We start from the raw sequence: 17,206 nt of genomic DNA on the forward strand, positions 1-17,206 counted from the left end.
AATTATTTATTTATTTATGTATTTATTTATTTATGTAATTTCGGCTTAAACGGCATTCTATAAGGAAAGCCAGCCGGCCTTCCCTTCCAATGTTCTTATTGGTCAGAAGGAAAGCCCGCCAGCCCTTCCCTTCCAACAAATCAAATCATCGGAAGGGAAGGCCTGACGTGCCGTGCGTGACGCTGCGTCTCACACACAACTGCCGTAGTGACAAGAGGCAGATATGAATTCTCCCTTCTACTGTACCAGTGGTGGCTGGCCCATAGGGGCGGTAGGGGCGCCGACCCCCTCTTCCCACATGTTTGATTGTCATGTTTTTATTTTTATTTTGAATGAACAAGGTAATATTATAGTTGTTATCAGTAAAATGTATAATCTACATTAAATCTCGTTTAAAATTGTGTTACGATGTCTAAAGTTATTGATAAGTCACATGTTTCCTGCCTGGCCGCAGAAATCTTTGCCCGTGCATCAGTCATTACCCTCTCTCGTCTGGGCGCTAAGAAAGGAGCCCAAGTAAGTGCAGCAGCAGCCAACCAATTGCTGACTGTTACTATCTGTAAACTATGCCATCGAAACATAATTTCAGCCAATCAGCGTTGTCAGATCTGATGGTCATAGGGCGCCAATGTCAGCGCCCGATGCAGTCTGTGAGTTGTTTGGACTTGTATCCAAGGTGACGCTACAGTAGTTGATGAGGATGGCTGCGTGTGCAGGTGGAGAGTCCGGACCTCGGCCCCCGCCCAATCTGATTCAGCCAGCTCGGTTTGATATGTTATGCACAAAACAACCTCTAGATGTCACTGTGGTTTGAACAGAAAGCCCTTCAGGTAGCTTCCACTGAGAAAGTTGGCATGCTAAAAATCACTGCTGAAGAAATCACTCTTTTTGGTCAACTGTTGTAAGGTAACCATATACATTTTGACATATTTTAGTGTCAGAGCACTAACTGAACATATTTAGATAACTTGATGCACAAAAAAAGTTTCAACAAGGGTGTAATTATGTTTTGTAAAATATGCTCAACCAACCGGTCGAATTGGCCTTTTATGGTAAACTAGCAATATGACTTTTTCAGAGTTGTAGAGATGTTTTCCTATACAATGTGGTAATTAAATAGCTAGATTCATGGTAATAGTACTACATTCAGTACTGCCTTATGAGTCTCAGAGTGAAAGAGTGATAATAATTTATATAGCACCTTTCATGCATCATGGCATTCAGCCCAAAGTTGCACACAGATGAGCAAGTTAGGCCAACACAGGATATACACTGAACAAAAATATAAATGCAACACTTTTGTTTTTGCTCCCATTTTTCATGAGATGAACTCAAAGATCTAAAACATTTTCTATATGCACAAAATAACCATTTCTCTCAAATATTGTTCACAAATCTGAACAAATCTGTGATAGTGAGCACTTCTCCTTTGCCGAGATAATCCATCCCACCTCGCAGGTGTGGCATATCAAGATGCTGATTAGACAGCATGATTATTGCACAGGTGTGCCTTAGGCTGGCCACAATAAAAGGCCACTCTAAAAGGGTTCCGTTTTATCACACAGCACAATGCCACAGATGTAGCAAATTTTGAGGGAGCGTGCAATTGGCATGCTGACAGCAGGAATGTCCACCAGAGCTGTTGCCCGTGAATTGAATGTTCATTTCTCTACCATAAGCCGTCTCCAAAGGCGTTTCAGAGAATTTGGCAGTACATCCAACCGGCCTCACAACCGCAGACCACGTGTAACCACACCAGCCCAGGACCTCCACATCCAGCATGTTCACCTCCAAGATCATCTGAGACCAGCCACTCGGACAGCTGCTGCAACAATCGGTTTGCATAACCAAAGAATTTCTGCACAAACTGTCAGAAACCATCTCAGGGAAGCTCATCTGCATGCTCGTCGTCCTCATCGGGGTCTCGACCTGACTCCGGTTCTTCGTCGTAACCGACTTGAGTGGGCAAATGCTCACATTCAATGGCGTCTGGCACGTTGGAGAGGTGTTCTCTTCACGGATGAATCCCGGTTTTCACTGTTCAGGGCAGATGGCAGACAGCGTGTGTGGCGTTGTGTGGGTGAGCGGTTTTCTGATGTCAATGTTGTGAATCGAGTGGCCCATGGTGGTGGTGGGGTTATGGTATGGGCAGGCGTATGTTATGGACGATGAACACAGGTGCATTTTATTGATGGCATTGTGAATGCACAGAGATACCGTGACGAGATCCTGAGGCCCATTGTTGTGCCATTCATCCACGACCATCACCTCATGTTGCAGCATGATAATGCACAGCCTCATGTTGCAAGGATCTGTACACAATTCCTGGAGGCTGAAAACATCCCAGTTCTTGCATGGCCAGCATACTCACCGGACATGTCACCCATTGAGCATGTTTGGGATGCTCTGGATCGGCGTATACGACAGCGTGTTCCAGTTCCTGCCAATATCCAGCAACTTGGCACAGCCATTGAAGAGGAGTGGACCAACATTCCACAGGCCACAATCAACAACCTGATCAATTCTATGCGAAGGAGATGTGTTGCACTGCGTGAGGCAAATGGTGGTCACACCAGATACTGACTGGTTTTCGGACCCCCCCAGACCCCCCCCAATAAAGCAAAACTGCACGTTTCAGAGTGGCCTTTTATTGTGGCCAGCCTAAGGCACACCTGTGCATTAATCATGCTGTCTAATCAGCATCTTGATATGCCTCACCTGTGAGGTGGGATGGATTATCTCGGCAAAGGAGAAGTGCTCACTATCACAGATTCTTTCAGATTTGTGAACAATATTTGAGAGAAATGGTTATTTTGTGTAAATAGAAAATGTTTTAGATCTTTGAGTTCATCTCATGAGAAATGGGAGCAAAAACAAAAGTGTTGCATTTATATTTTTGTTCAGTGTAGATATTTGCTGTTAGGCCAGTGGTTTCTTGTTAGGCCAATTCAGCATCTACAGTAAGATGAGCAAGTGTTTTGTTTATTATGAAAAACCCTTTACATTACTTTTTTCCATTTTTTTTTTACAATTATAATTTATGATCTTTTATGAGTATATCTTGTTGTATAAATTGCTCATTTTTCATAAAAGAAAAAACATGTATTTGAGTTTGTGTTTTATTTGAGTTTGATGCATACAAATACTGTACTGTATATGATGATTCTTGAAAATGCACTTTACCATAAAAGGCCAGCTCGGCCAGTTGGTAGAGGCTCATAAAAACAAAACTGTGTGGTCAGTCAAAACAATAAAAAATTGTTGTGGTTATTTGTGGCCCATTTGATAAAAAAAATGCAAACAAATAATTTTTCCATAGCTTTTTTCATGGTCTGGCAGTTAAAGGGCACACACACACACACACACACACACACACACACACATATAATGTTCGTATTTAGTCTCCTGATTTTAAATGGGAATTAAATCATTTGAGTGTTCCCAAAGCACCGGTGTTCTGCAGTTTGTGTGGGCCCTACTGTACTGTTGCACAGTTTATACTGTAGAAACTATGTCCAGGACAAGGTGTTTGGAAATGTTTTGTAAGATTCATAGCTAACCACACTGAAGATTATGGAGGTATTGATCAGTTTTCTCATATTTTTAAGCCTCAATTTGTCCTTCCCCCACCTCTAACATCACCAGAAGTCATAATTTAAGGGGTCATTTCTCAAGATTTTTTTTCCAGGGTAGCATCCCCCCCGGACCCACCTAGCATGGTTTGGTCTCCATTGCCATAGCCCCACCTAAAATATTTTCCACCGGCCGCCACTGCCTTCTACACAATATAATATTTGCAAGTATAGAGTAGTGGCTGATGTTTTTAGTCAGAAACGGGTAAACTGTAGTGTACACTTACTCAGTGTTCGAATAACCCATTTGCTTTCGGGGGAGACCTATTTTTATTTATTTTTTAAGATGCATTCCCGTGGATTTGTCTGCGAGCGGCACGGAGATCATACTTGTTGCCTCTTTGCAAATCTCACATCAACATTTTTTTTAATGAAAAGCCATTGATACCTTTCATTCCACTCCATCTTTTCTGTGTCCAGTTAAAAGCTGTAACCATAGCAACGTAAGTAGCGTAAAGAATGCAGCGCCGCCGTGTCGAGATGCGGCAACACCCAGAAATATTCACAAATGTAAAGCGAATATTCAGAAACTGTAATGAACAATGATTAATATTTATTTCAAGAACTTCTATTTACAGAAACTCAACATTTGTAATCTGTGTGACACAAAAATGCACGATTTTTTTAACCAAGCTCCCCCTAGCTTCCCCCCAATTCGAACACTGCAGTTATGGCATTTCCTGTTTCTGCCGGAGAGAGGGGAGTTTGTCCCAAAGCTTGCCCCTGTATTTACTCCCTCCATCTGACAGGAGGGAGCCTCGTTGTCACTCCACTCCACGAGTATACACTGCGCATGCGTGAATTTTAAACTGAAACGGTTGCCCGATTTGCATTGCTATATATATATATATATATATAATTCCAAAGCTGGTAAAGACCTTTCAAATGTAGCAATAACAGTCATATAAAAAAAGTACTGATCTAATAACAGAGATTTGTTCTTGAATCAACTTTTTTATGGAAAATCTTTATGTAATATTATTTAATTTGAAATAAAATGAAAGACATTCACAGTTAATGTAATTAGATATAAATTATGAATGCCATACATTTTTGCATACATTCACAGTAAATATTTCTTCAGATAGCTGTCTAACAGAAGTTAAATCCATTTATCACTTATTCTGACAATGTACTTAACCCAATACAAGGAGTTGTTAAATAATAGTGGAGTCACGTTGTAATAACAATAACTCATCTCTCTCGTTCAGATTAATATTATCGTTTTTTTGTTGTGTTTTCACTTTTCTGCTTTGCCAAACGCCACTGTGCCAAGTGTCCTATTTGGGGTGCCGTATATGGAGGAACATCTCGCACATGCGCATTGCAAATCGGGCATTCAGATCGGTAGTCACCCTGGGTCCAGGAGGCGTCTCGTCGCTACGGTTCTCTCTCTGTGTTCCTGAGAAAGTGTGTGTGAGCTCCAGCTCTACTGATCCATCATCTGTGTGTTTGGATAAACCTCCGAATGGACTGTGTGCTCTTTTTTCTGGAGCGTTTACCTCGGACTATAGGAGCTAGCTTAGCATGCTAGCTGGAAACACGTTGGCAACACTAGTCAGATTGAGAGTTTGATGGAGAGAGAAACGGTGTGTTTAACGGAGTTTGCAGGAACAGGTGATCTAGGAAACATGAGTAAAGTCCAAATGCTGCTGTCGTTGAAGAAGCAGCGACTCACTGCTGAAGAGATATTTGCTCTGTTTGAAAAAACGATAGCAGAGCTCGAGGAGGAGCTGTCTCGTTTAAAAGAGGAGAACAAGAGACTCCAGAAGCTACTGGACGCTGTTTTACAGCCTCAGCTTCGGATACACAGAGCAGGTCTGTTCCCTTTACTCTTCATTAACACTTTAAACCAGGGGTGTCCAAACTACGTACTACTAGATGACATTTCTTTTATGGATTTGTTGTCAAAGCACTTAAGACATTTATTACTATCAGGATGTTAAGAGCATTCCATGGAATATAACAAAAAGTGTATCTCGAGCCGGTTTCTCAAACTTACCCCACCTTTAATTTACGAGGCGATATACCTCACCTGGCCCAGCCCTTCGTATATGTTTCTGTATGTTTGGACACCCCTGCTTTAAACTCTTTTGGTAACACGCTAAAGTCTTTGGTAACACTTAAGACTATTTATTATTGCTGGGCAACGATAACACATTTGAATCATGATTAATCAAAGGATTGTCTGCGATTACTTGCGTTGTTATGCACACAATTCAATAATGAATTCAAAATTAGTTTTTTGCGCACTTTTATTTTAAACAAATAAGGTTATTTTAACAGTAGTAGGACTATTCCCTTTACAGAGTAGCATTCCAAATATTCCTTGTCAATCGCAATGCCTGGAACAGATTGCAAATGTCCATGTAAGAGTTTGGTACCTTTCTCCATGTTTCTGTCCCCCCCACTTATGTTCTGTGTTGGTTCATGTGAGCACTGCAGCAAAATGCTCTCATTTTGTTAACACTTTCAACTCTTTTTCAAGCTGAACAATCATTTATTTGATTTAAAGACAAGTGAATGCATTACATATAAGGAATTAATAAATGAATTATCATGCAATTATATTGACCAAAAAGTAATATACAAAATAAATGTGGAAAATATTTAATTAATAAAATAATAAATGTTTCCTTTTGCAGTTGTTCCACTAATTATCTCTCTTCCTTTTTTTAATGTTCCCCATTATAAAGGTATTTTTTAATGAGTAATTCATTGTTAAATGTATGTATTTATTTTTTCATCTTGAGACAAGAAATACAAACTTACATTTTGGGTGTATTCAGAATGCGGGTTCCCTCTTCTATCATCATTTATAGAAGTGCAACCTTAAACATGCACACAGTAAAATGCGACACTGACAATAATCAAGAAAAGTCATAAATCAAACACTGACAGGGAAAATGTTATTGCAGTATCATTACTTTTACATAAGAAGGTGCTGTACATCTTTCTGAGAATACTTTTAAGTACTTTTACTTAAAGGGGACCTAGTATGCAAAATGCACTTTTTGATGTATTTCACACATAAATATGTGTCCCTGGTGTTTAAGGAGACTCACATATTCAGAAAATACAACCCTCTCTCTTTTCCTCCTTACCCACATCTCAACAAAAAGAAAACGGGGGTGCAAACGAGCAGATCCAGGATTTGGCTCCGATGACGTCATTGGTGAAATGTGGCACACGTGACCCGTCCCAACCTATCGTCTCCGGCACACGTCCCAACCTATCGTCTCCGGCACACGTCCCAACCTATCGTCTCCGGCACACGTCCCAACCTATCGTCTCCGGCACACGTCCCAACCTATCGTCTCCGGCACACGTCCCAACCTATCGTCTCCGGCACACGTCCCAACCTATCGTCTCCGGCACACGTCCCAACCTATCGTCAACCTAACCTATGTGCACGGTGCTGCAGCGCGTCTGTGAGCGAGATGCCCCGCCCCCCACACAGAGGAGAGAGAGAGAGAAAGAGAGATCTCTGCACCGAACACGTTAGATGTCAAGGGAGATATATGACTCATCACACTTTGTTGATTTTGGCATTAAAGCTGAAAGACTGGTCGTGGGCTCGTCCACTTTTCTTTTAACTGCCGGTTGTGTTAAAACTGTGTCAATGTTATTGATTTTACGAGCAAACAATGTTTATTTACAACTTCTTTCCCCCCCCCCCCTGCAATAGCACTGTGCCCCCAGGTTGGGAACCACTGGTCTAGCTGAATCCCCTCTCGCAGCTGTGTGTCTGTGTATTCAGCATGATGTCTGCAGGAGACATAATGCTTGAAGTGATTTGGAACATAATATGACATTTAATCACGACAGCGTTTAGCTGAGTTTCTCTTAGCAGAGGAAAAGCTGCATGATGCTAAAAAGGGGCGTGGCTAGCAGCAGCTGTTCCATTTAAAGCTACGGTCACAGAATCAGCCTTTTTGGAACAGGGCTGGAATAGAGGGGTATGAGGCATGGCTACAATGGGTGATCTGTTTGGTATTTTAAGCAAACAACTTCAGTCATGTTTTGTATAGGTATGGCCCTACAATATATTTTTAGTATTACCTTTCTATAGGCGTAGTGTAGCTGTGAACAATCCCAAATACAATTCATTGTTTACATTGCAGCTAGTGCTAAACCAGAATAAATAACTCCTTTTCATTTTTAACTGGAAGTGGAATGGGGCTGTGCTACGTGAGGTGAATTGAGCCAACAAAAATACACAATAGGTGGGACTAAGAAAGATAATATTAAAGTATAAAAATAAAGGCATTATTAGGGCTGAAAAATGTCTCCCGTTTTAATGGTGATTAGATTTTTAAATGCTAACACTTACATTTATTTCTGACTGTGTTTTTCCTGTTTCCTGCAGACGTCCAGCAGCTGGTGGTGGTTAAAGAAGAGGTTCCCCCTGACCAGCAGGAGTGGAGCACCAGTCTGGACCAGGAGGACGCAGAGCCCCCCCCACACATTAAGCAGGAACAGGAGGGACTCAGGATCAGTCAGGAGGGAGAGCAGCTTTGGGAGCTGGAGGAGGCTGATATCTCCAAGTCCACTTTCACTCCTGACCCTGTGAAGAGTGCAGATGATAAAGAGAAACCTCAGTCCTCACAGCCTCATCAAAGACAAACTGAACACATGGAAACAGAAGCTGATGGAGATGACTGTCGAGGACTAGAACCAGCCAGGAACTCAGATCCAGAGAGCAGTTTACAACCAAAGACTGAGGACGACACTGGAGACTCTTCTGAACCTGACACTGGAGACTCTTCTGAACCTGACACTGAAGACAGTGCTGATTGGAAGGAGACCAGAGAACCTGCATCAGGCTCAAACTTACTGAAAAATAGACATGAATCTGTCAGTGATCCACAACGGAGTGCTGAAAAGAAACCATTCAGCTGCTCAGTCTGTAAGAAAGCTTTTTCACAGAATATAGAGTTAAAGCTACACATGAGAATCCACACAGGAGAGAAACCAGTCAGTTGTTCAGTCTGTAAGAAACATTTTTCACGGAGTGGAAGTTTAAAAAAACACATGAGAGTCCACACAGGAGAGAAACCCTTTAGCTGCTCAGTTTGTACCAAATATTTTGCATTGAGTGGAACTTTAGATAGACACATGAGAATCCACACAGGAGTGAAACCATACAGCTGCTCAGTCTGTAAGAAAGCTTTTTCGCATAGTGGAAGCTTAAAAAAACACACAAGAGTCCACACAGGAGAGAAACCATACAGCTGCTCAGTTTGTACCAAATATTTTGCATTGAGTGGAACTTTAAAAAAACACATGAGAGTCCACACAGGAGAGAAACCATACAGCTGCTCAGTCTGTAAGAAAGCTTTTTCACGGAGTGGAAGTTTAAAGGAACACATGAGAATCCACACAGGAGAGGAAATATACAGCTGCAATGTTTGTGACAAAAGATTTAAATGGCGTATGTGTCTCAATAGACACAAATGTGTTGGTTGTCAGTCCTCAAAGCTTAATGAAATTCAAACTGAGGATAAAAAATCTGCCTGACTGGATCAACATTGTTGCACGGCATTCATATAAGACTTAAACAAACTCTATCTTTATCAATATAAGTGGACAATATGTTTAATGTTTTTGTCATACTGATTTTCTGATTAATGGGGCGAAGCCTGCGAGCTGGTTCAGGCAGTCAACTCGAGCACTCATGCTGCATTCATACATAACGCCCCTTGCCACTTGAAAAGCTACAATTTGATAGTTAATAAATATACAGATAAATAACATGATATTTTTGACTGCAGTCTTTGATGGGAGGTAGTGTGTTTGTATGTGTGCATGTTCAAAGTTATAGTGAGTTTTGTGGCTGGACAGGGATGGGAGCGATGGAGGCCACAGCTCTGGGAAAGAAGCCGTTCTTCAGTCTGTTGGTGCGTGATTTTATTGACCTGAACCGTCTGCCGGACGGCAGCGGTTCGAACAGTGAGCGGCCGGGGTGTTTGATGTCTCTGATGATACTGCTGGCTTTCTTCTGCAGTCGACTTTTGTAGATGTTGTCAAGGTTGGGCAGCTCAGTCCCAACGATGCGCTGAGCAGCCTTCACCACCCGTTGCAGGTCCTTCCACTCTGTGGCTGTGCAGCTGGTGTACCACACAGTTATGCAGCTGGTCAGGGTGCTTTCAATAGTCGACCGATAGAAGTTTACCAGCAGTTTTTGTGGAAGCCTGGCCTGTCTCAGTTTCCTCAGGAAAAACAGTCTCTGCTGTGCCTTTTTCACCAGGTTTGAGGTCCAAGTTAAATGATTGGAGATGTTGACTCCAAGGAACCGTAGGTCCTCCACGCTCTCCACTGCTTCTCTGTGGAGGGGGACTTCCTTTTTTGTCCTCCTGAAATCGACAATGAGCTCCTTAGTTTTGGTTTTAGTTACTCCCTATGCCTGATTTCAACCACCTGCAACCGATTCATTAATAATCACAAATGTTCATTTCTTTGACCCCTTGACTCGACAACTTTCTTGTTTAATAATTGTTACATCTCCTCAGGACCAAGTTCCTGTGTCCTGCCTTTCACCTGCTGATAGCCCACTGCTCATTTAAGGTGGACTGACCTTTACAATGGACCAGCTAATCTTAGTGTCTTAATGCAAACGTTTTGTAAAGTGATGCTAGACCAAAAACGTGCTGTTTGGTTGTGTGCTCTCTGCAGGACGGTGTCTGTACTCAAAGATTGTTTATGAAATGAGAGTTTAACTCTGTTTTTGTTGTCCAAACGACACCAAAAGAGCGATACGTCTTCTTTCCAGCAGGTGGCACACATGTTACATTTTCCAGTTCAACTGTCATCCACATATTAATGATTCAAAACAGCAATGTGTAAGATATGGCTAGTAATTTACTATTTCAACAGAATGTGAAGAGGTTACAGTCTTGAGGCCATGTCCAATATGTTCATGTTTTGTTTGATTAAATCTACTGAAATGAGCATTCAATGACTAAACTATTCTTAATTACTGTCATTACATCATGGGTTTGCATTGCAATATTAGAACACATAAAACCCAACTTTAATTCTTCTAAGTTGCGGGTGTTCATTGTTTAGAAGTCCGCTGTGTTTCATCCAAGCTTCTATTTCGTGCTCCGATAATGCTGAAAGTATCTGTTGGATGCTTTACCTGCTCCAGTAACACAAGTATAATTCACTGGACAGAGACGAGATAGTGGATGGATCCAGAAAAGAACCAGAGGATAGTCCGTATAGAGCCTTCAGGTTCTGAAAATGATCGGGCACAGAGCTAGAAAGAAACTCCTAAAACCTGAATAGAGCTAGAAGATAGCCAGTACAAAGCCAAGAAAGACCCAGTAGAAAGACAGGAAGGAGCCAAAAGAGTTTGTATTTTGTATCTTTTAATATCCAAGCTCTTCTCTTAAGATATTAAAACTTCCTATCTCAGCATGCTGCCAATTATTGAGATTGTTTCACAGCTTTATCTTTAAATATTTAGACTTTTTTTCTTTACATAGACATTAGGATGAACATCACGATCCACTCTGCTGGATTCTGCCCAAATCGGCTCAAAATGCATGCAAACCTCTCGCTTTATCCATACTCCTGCGGGTGTATTGTTCTGGATTCATAGTGAGGTTAGATGTTCTGCACTGTTATTGTTATGTATTTAATATAAAGTGAAATACCCATAAAAAAAAGTCAGAAAAGAGAAAGAGACTCACTATTGTTATTTTGCCTTTTATACCACACTGCAAGTCTGACATGTATTAATAAGACGACTGGAAGATACCCTGCAGATTTAAACACTTATAAACTTAGCTCAAGTCTTTCACAGACAGAAATATTCAAGCAGAAAAATCAGTGCCTGTTAAATCAAAGGGAAAGCAATCATCTAAGACAACATTTGTGAAGCGGATGAGATCAACTCAGCGTACACGACACATCACTTCTGTGATTTTTGGTCATAATCCAGGTTCTATGTTCACATAGAGAAGGATATCACAGTGTTTGAGGGCCTATGTTGGTTGAAAGCCAGCGGAAGGGCGTATTAGTCTGGGAGATAACTCAAAGTTGTAAATTAACAAGAAAGGAACTGTGATACCTTCAAAAAAAGACGTGTTTGATAGAGGTTCATCCAACCTTGCAAGCGGAGCAATACAAACAAAACAAAAAAAATACTTACATCATAATGTTTTTGTACCATCATCAAATCTATCAATACATATTTGGAACCCGTAATGTAACGTCCGGGCTGGATTGAGCAAGTCGGGCTGGCGTGACGTGGATTGCAGACCGGAAGAAGGAATTGAAGTCGGAGATGCGTTGCAGATAGCTCAGAGAGAATCGGAAAACTCGGAAACATACAGAAACGGTAGCATTGGACTGTTATTTTGCCGGATTTGCATAAACTGTACATTGACTCTCCTCATGTCATACATGGAGCTGGGGAAAATGAAATTCAGGATGAGGGTTAGATCCTTAATCGTGGTACTGCACATACCCGCAAAATAAAGCAAAAGTCGAGACAACTTGAAAGGATATGGCATTCCACTAAACTTGAAGAATCTCGTTTAATTTGGCATATTACTCTCAATGAATATAAGAAAGCACTGCGTAAAGCGAGAGCAGCCTACTACTCTTCATTAATAGATGAGAATAAGAATAATGCAATATTTCTTTTCAGCACTGTAGCCAGGCTAACAGAGAGCCACAGCTCGATTGAGCGTTCTATTCCCATAGCACTCAGTGGTAATGATTTTATGTGCTTTTTTAACGATAAAATTGTTACTCTTAGAAACAAAATTAATGACCTCTTGCCTTTGACCAGTATAGTGTTATCAACAGCTCCCGGAAACCTAAGTTCTAATATTACACTACAGATGTAGCACCTCATTTCAGACTCCAGCTTACAGCTTCCTGCCTACGACCTGCCTAAGACCAGTATCGAGGAATGTTCAGCCCTCCCACTATTTCCCAAGAGGTCGTTGCCAGATTTTCAATTTCAGGTTTTAACCAGGAGATGGCACTTCATTCACAAATACAGAAAGACAAGTTTCATGGACTTTCAGTTGTGTTTTGAAGAACATTTGAACACATCAATATTTTAGATCAAATAAAGTATATCTAATCTTGTAATTCAATAATATATAGTCTTCATATATTAAATAATCATAATAATAATGTGAATGTTTACATTACACTTCTTTATTTGTTATGCTCATACTTTTACCTTTACAATCGTTTGCTTTAATATGCAGTATATTTTTTGTATATTTTTGTGTTTGCTTCCTCCTGCTCCCTTTCGGACAAATACTGTATGATTTATTATTATTATTAATATGAAGATATTATTAAGATAAGATAAGATGTTACTTTATTGATTGAACATTCAGAATGCTCACAGGCAGGGGCGGACTGGGGGGGAAAAGTGGCCCGGGGATTAATTGACAGACAGGCCCACTTAATATGCGGCATGTATCGGTCGGCCGGCGACGAAAGTATGTTACTTAACAAAAAACCCTATGCATTTTATGTTATTTTGGACCATTATTCATATAGTAATCACATTACTTGAGCCCTTGAGTTGCCTAGAGCAAAATAGTTACGGCATATATTTAGTGATTTTAATGTTAACAGATCATTGATGCAATAACATCTGGACCCAATTTGCCTGACTTGACACATGGAATAAAACATGGGCGTAGGAAGCATCCTCAATGTGGGTGAGACAATTTAACATGGACCATGCTCCCCCGGGAAGATTTGTTTTTAAATGTTGAAGTTAAATGCATCAATCTGGTCCATTTTGAGAGCAAAATTAGGGACTAAATCTATGGCAGTCAGTAGGGGCTTGGACTGTGAGCCGTAGGGTTGCCGGTTCAAGTCCCCGACCAGACCTATTTGGAGTGTGGACTTCTACTTGGAGAGGTCCCAGTTCACCTCCTGCCCTGCCATGGTGCCCTTGAGCAAGGCACCGGACAACCCCCTTCCCCCCTCACTCCCATTGCTCCGTGGGCGCTGTACAATAACTGCCCACTGCTCCTGGTTCTAGACTCCTGGTTCTAGACTCCTGGTACTAGACTCATGGGGCTAGACTCCTGGTACTAGACTCCTGGTTCTAGACTCCTGGTGCTAGACTCCTGGGGCTAGACTCCTGGTACTAGACTCCTGGTGCTAGGATGGGTTAAAAGCAGAGAACACATTTCACTGTGTGTGCTGTGTGCTCTGCATGTGTGACCATTAAAGAGGGTTTCATCCCTCCCAATTCTTCTTTTTCTTCTTCTTCTTCTTCTTCTTCTTCTTCTTCTTCTTCTTCTTCTTCTTCTTCTTCTTCTTCTTCTTCTTCTTCTTCTTCTTCTTCTTCTTCTTCTTCTTCAACACCCATATAAAACAGAACTGTAAACAGATTAACTTTTTCTTTCAACATTTATTTGAACAGCAAGTGGAGGCAAAAGTGACTGCACCCAAAACAATAAACCTGCTAGCTAACTAGCCTAAACTCAGTAAAGGAATGTGGGCAACACGTTCTTCTCCACAGCCGCGCGACCTGAGTCAGACATCACTTCCCCCTTTTCTATCCTACGGGTACAGCCGTACAGCCACTCCCCCTGAACCCTGTTGTAACAACATAATAAACTTTTTGGGGATGCAGCTTGGGATGTGAGGACATGGCTTAGAAAGGGCTTGTCGCCTTCTGTCCTGCCAGTGTTGGCAGGACATGAATTAAAATGTCGAACTCGGACTTCATTTTAAGGACATGTCGGCCAGGGGTGTAGAGCTATATTTGTTAAAGCACCGGCTTGGCAAAACAGGAGAGTGTGTGCACTGTGCACCAGTCTGCCTTGATCTATGTATTCATGTCTGTGACTCTCAGTATCTGCTGCCCGCAGCTGGTTTATAGAAGGAACACCTCCTTCATTTCATGAAATCTCTGCAGCACCAGGAGGCAGCGGGAGGGTTAACTCAGCCCAGGGTGCGAACTGGAGGGGAGCAGGGGGGCTATAGCTCCCCTAGTGGTGACATGAGCTCCCCTGGGAACATGGTTTGTGAAATTTGGGGGGAGCTCTCTAAACTACTGATATGATGACCAAATAAATTCCATTTTGGGCATGTTTTTTTTTTCAAAGGTGTAAAATAAAATAATATTTAGATTTTATGATTCATGAAAAAAGTGTCGCCTGCTTGCACGCTGCCCACAGCTCCACCCACTACCCACTCACTCACAAGCTCGTTTAGTTAGCACTGCATGTTTACCAGGCATTGTTGCTGCTGCTGACATGTCGAAAAGAAAAAAACAACTTACCTTGCGCAATTTCTTTAAAAAGACGGCCAAACAGACGAGTGCGCCGTGCCTTTCACGCACCGCCTTCCCTGTGTTTACCTTCAGAATCATTAGAAAGGCTAAAGAGCGGTGTGGCTGATGTGTTTTCACCACACACACCTCTACACACACACACGATTTAAACGCAGACTTTTGTTCCTCCATGTTACGTTGTTATTGTTTCACTGAGCGGACCCGCACATTTTTTTCAAACGCTCCCCTTTTTGGTCCATCTGCGCGGTTTTGTGCGCTGTGATGATTCGGCTGTACCTTTAGTAATGAATATTAAATGTTGTGAGGAAATCTTTCCACCAATAATTCCAATAAGTAATCCAAAATGTATTCACTTCAGGTTTACGAAAGTAACTGTAATCAGATTACTCGTTTTTCAAATGTAACGCGAGCTGAATACAGTTACTTGATTTTTGTATTCTGATTACGTAACACCGTTACATGTATTCCGTTACAACCCAACCCTGGCCACACCCCACTGGGCTGGGCTGGAACACTTACAAATGTGGGCCGGTAGGATTTCAACTTTTTTTTTGTTGGCCCTCCGGCCCACACACAGCACCGGCCCACCGGGGAAACTCCCGGTACTCCCAATGGCCAGTCCGCCCCTGCTCACAGGTCACATTCCGACCATTATTTAAAACAATAGGTGCTTTCACACCGTCTACAGTTTGAGTTGTATAGAGGGAGCTCTGTGGCTGAATGGCCAGCGATTAGGTGTGGCGCATTTATCATAGGTGATCAGAGCTAACTGCCTGCCGTCAGATTTCATTTAAAAAAACAGGTCTGATTTTAAGACTATTTCTGCGCTCATAAAGAATGATGCGAATAAGAATAATGCGTATTGAACTGGTTTAATTAATTAGTGAGTGTATTTAACACTAGAACCGCCAATCGGGTCAATTTGTGTGATGTGTGTTGTGTGTGTGCAATGTAACTTTTTTTCAATAAAATATTAAAGTCTCCCAGTCCGTCACTTTTCCTGAAAGTGTGTTATGTAGCACTCTATGTTGTTAAAAATTGCATTATAATAGCGGGATTTGACGGTTTTAGGTAGGCCTATACAAAAACCTCTGGCGGTTCTAGTGTTAAGGTAATTAGGTACAGTAGAAGCCCTTTTTTATCAGTAACGAATTTAGCAGTTGAACATAAAAGTCAACTAACTGAGGGTCACTTGCAATGACAGTGTTGTGTCTAACTGTAAGCTTGTCACTCAGTAACCTACAGTTAATTTAGCTGCTGGAGAAGAAAGATCAGGGGGGGAGGGGGGGGAGAGATCTGTGGTTGATGGGCCATTAGGTGTGTAAACACACAGCTGTTAGGCAATATTATAAGGAATCATTCTGTAGATTTCCACTGTTATGCGGATGATACTCAACTATATTTATCCATCAAGCCTGATGAAACCAATCACCTAAATAAAATTCAAGACTGCCTCAAGGACTTAAAAACGTGGATGACCTTACATTTTTTTATGTTAAACACGACCAAAAAGTTATTGTACTCGGCCCAAATAATCTACGAAACAAACTATCTAAAGATATATTAGTTATGGATGGCATTAATTTGGCCTCCAGTGAGACTGTAAGGAATCTTGGTGTTATATTTGATCAGGATTTATCCTTTAACGCCCACATAAAATCAATCTCCAAGACCGCCTACTTCCATCTACGTAACATTGCAAAAATTAGGCATATCTTGCCTCAAAACGATGCAGAGAAACTAGTCCATGCATTTGTTACTTCAAGGCTGGATTATTGTAACTCTTTATTATCATGGAGTACCAAGAAGTCAGTCAAGTCGCTTCAGCTGATTCAAAATGCTGCAGCTCGTGTACTAACCAGAGTTAGGAAAAGGGACCACATTACTCCTGTTCTGGCTGCCTTACACTGGCTCCCTATAGAACGCAGGATATCATTTTAAATTATTCTTCTCGCCTACAAAGCCCTTAATGGGCAGGCGCCATCTTACCTTAAAGAACTCATTATACCCTACTGTCCTACTAGGGCATTGCGTTCCAAGAATGCAGGGTTGTTGGTTGTTCCTAGAGTCTCTAAAAGTACAATGGGAGCCAGAGCCTTTTCTTATCAAGCTCCACATTTGTGGAATCAGCTTCCAGTTTGTGTTCGGGCGGCAGACAGCCTATCCATTTTTAAGAGTACGCTTAAGACCTTCCTTTTTGATAAAGCTTATAGTGATAAAATAAAATAATCTAATAAGAGTGCATTGACGTAGATGCGTTGTGCCTCTTCACCTATACATTTTA

The 17,206-nt window shown here is 41.5% G+C and overlaps 1 pseudogene; it reads right to left on the reverse strand.

Moving 5' to 3' along the window:
* Positions 1-12,106, reverse strand: part of LOC117553416 — a 102,880-nt pseudogene extending 90,774 nt beyond the window's left edge.
* Positions 12,107-17,206: the final 5,100 nt, after the last annotated feature.

The sequence above is a fragment of the Gymnodraco acuticeps genome, unplaced genomic scaffold, assembly GCF_902827175.1.
Source record: "Gymnodraco acuticeps unplaced genomic scaffold, fGymAcu1.1, whole genome shotgun sequence".
Classification (NCBI taxonomy): Eukaryota; Metazoa; Chordata; class Actinopteri; order Perciformes; family Bathydraconidae; genus Gymnodraco; species Gymnodraco acuticeps.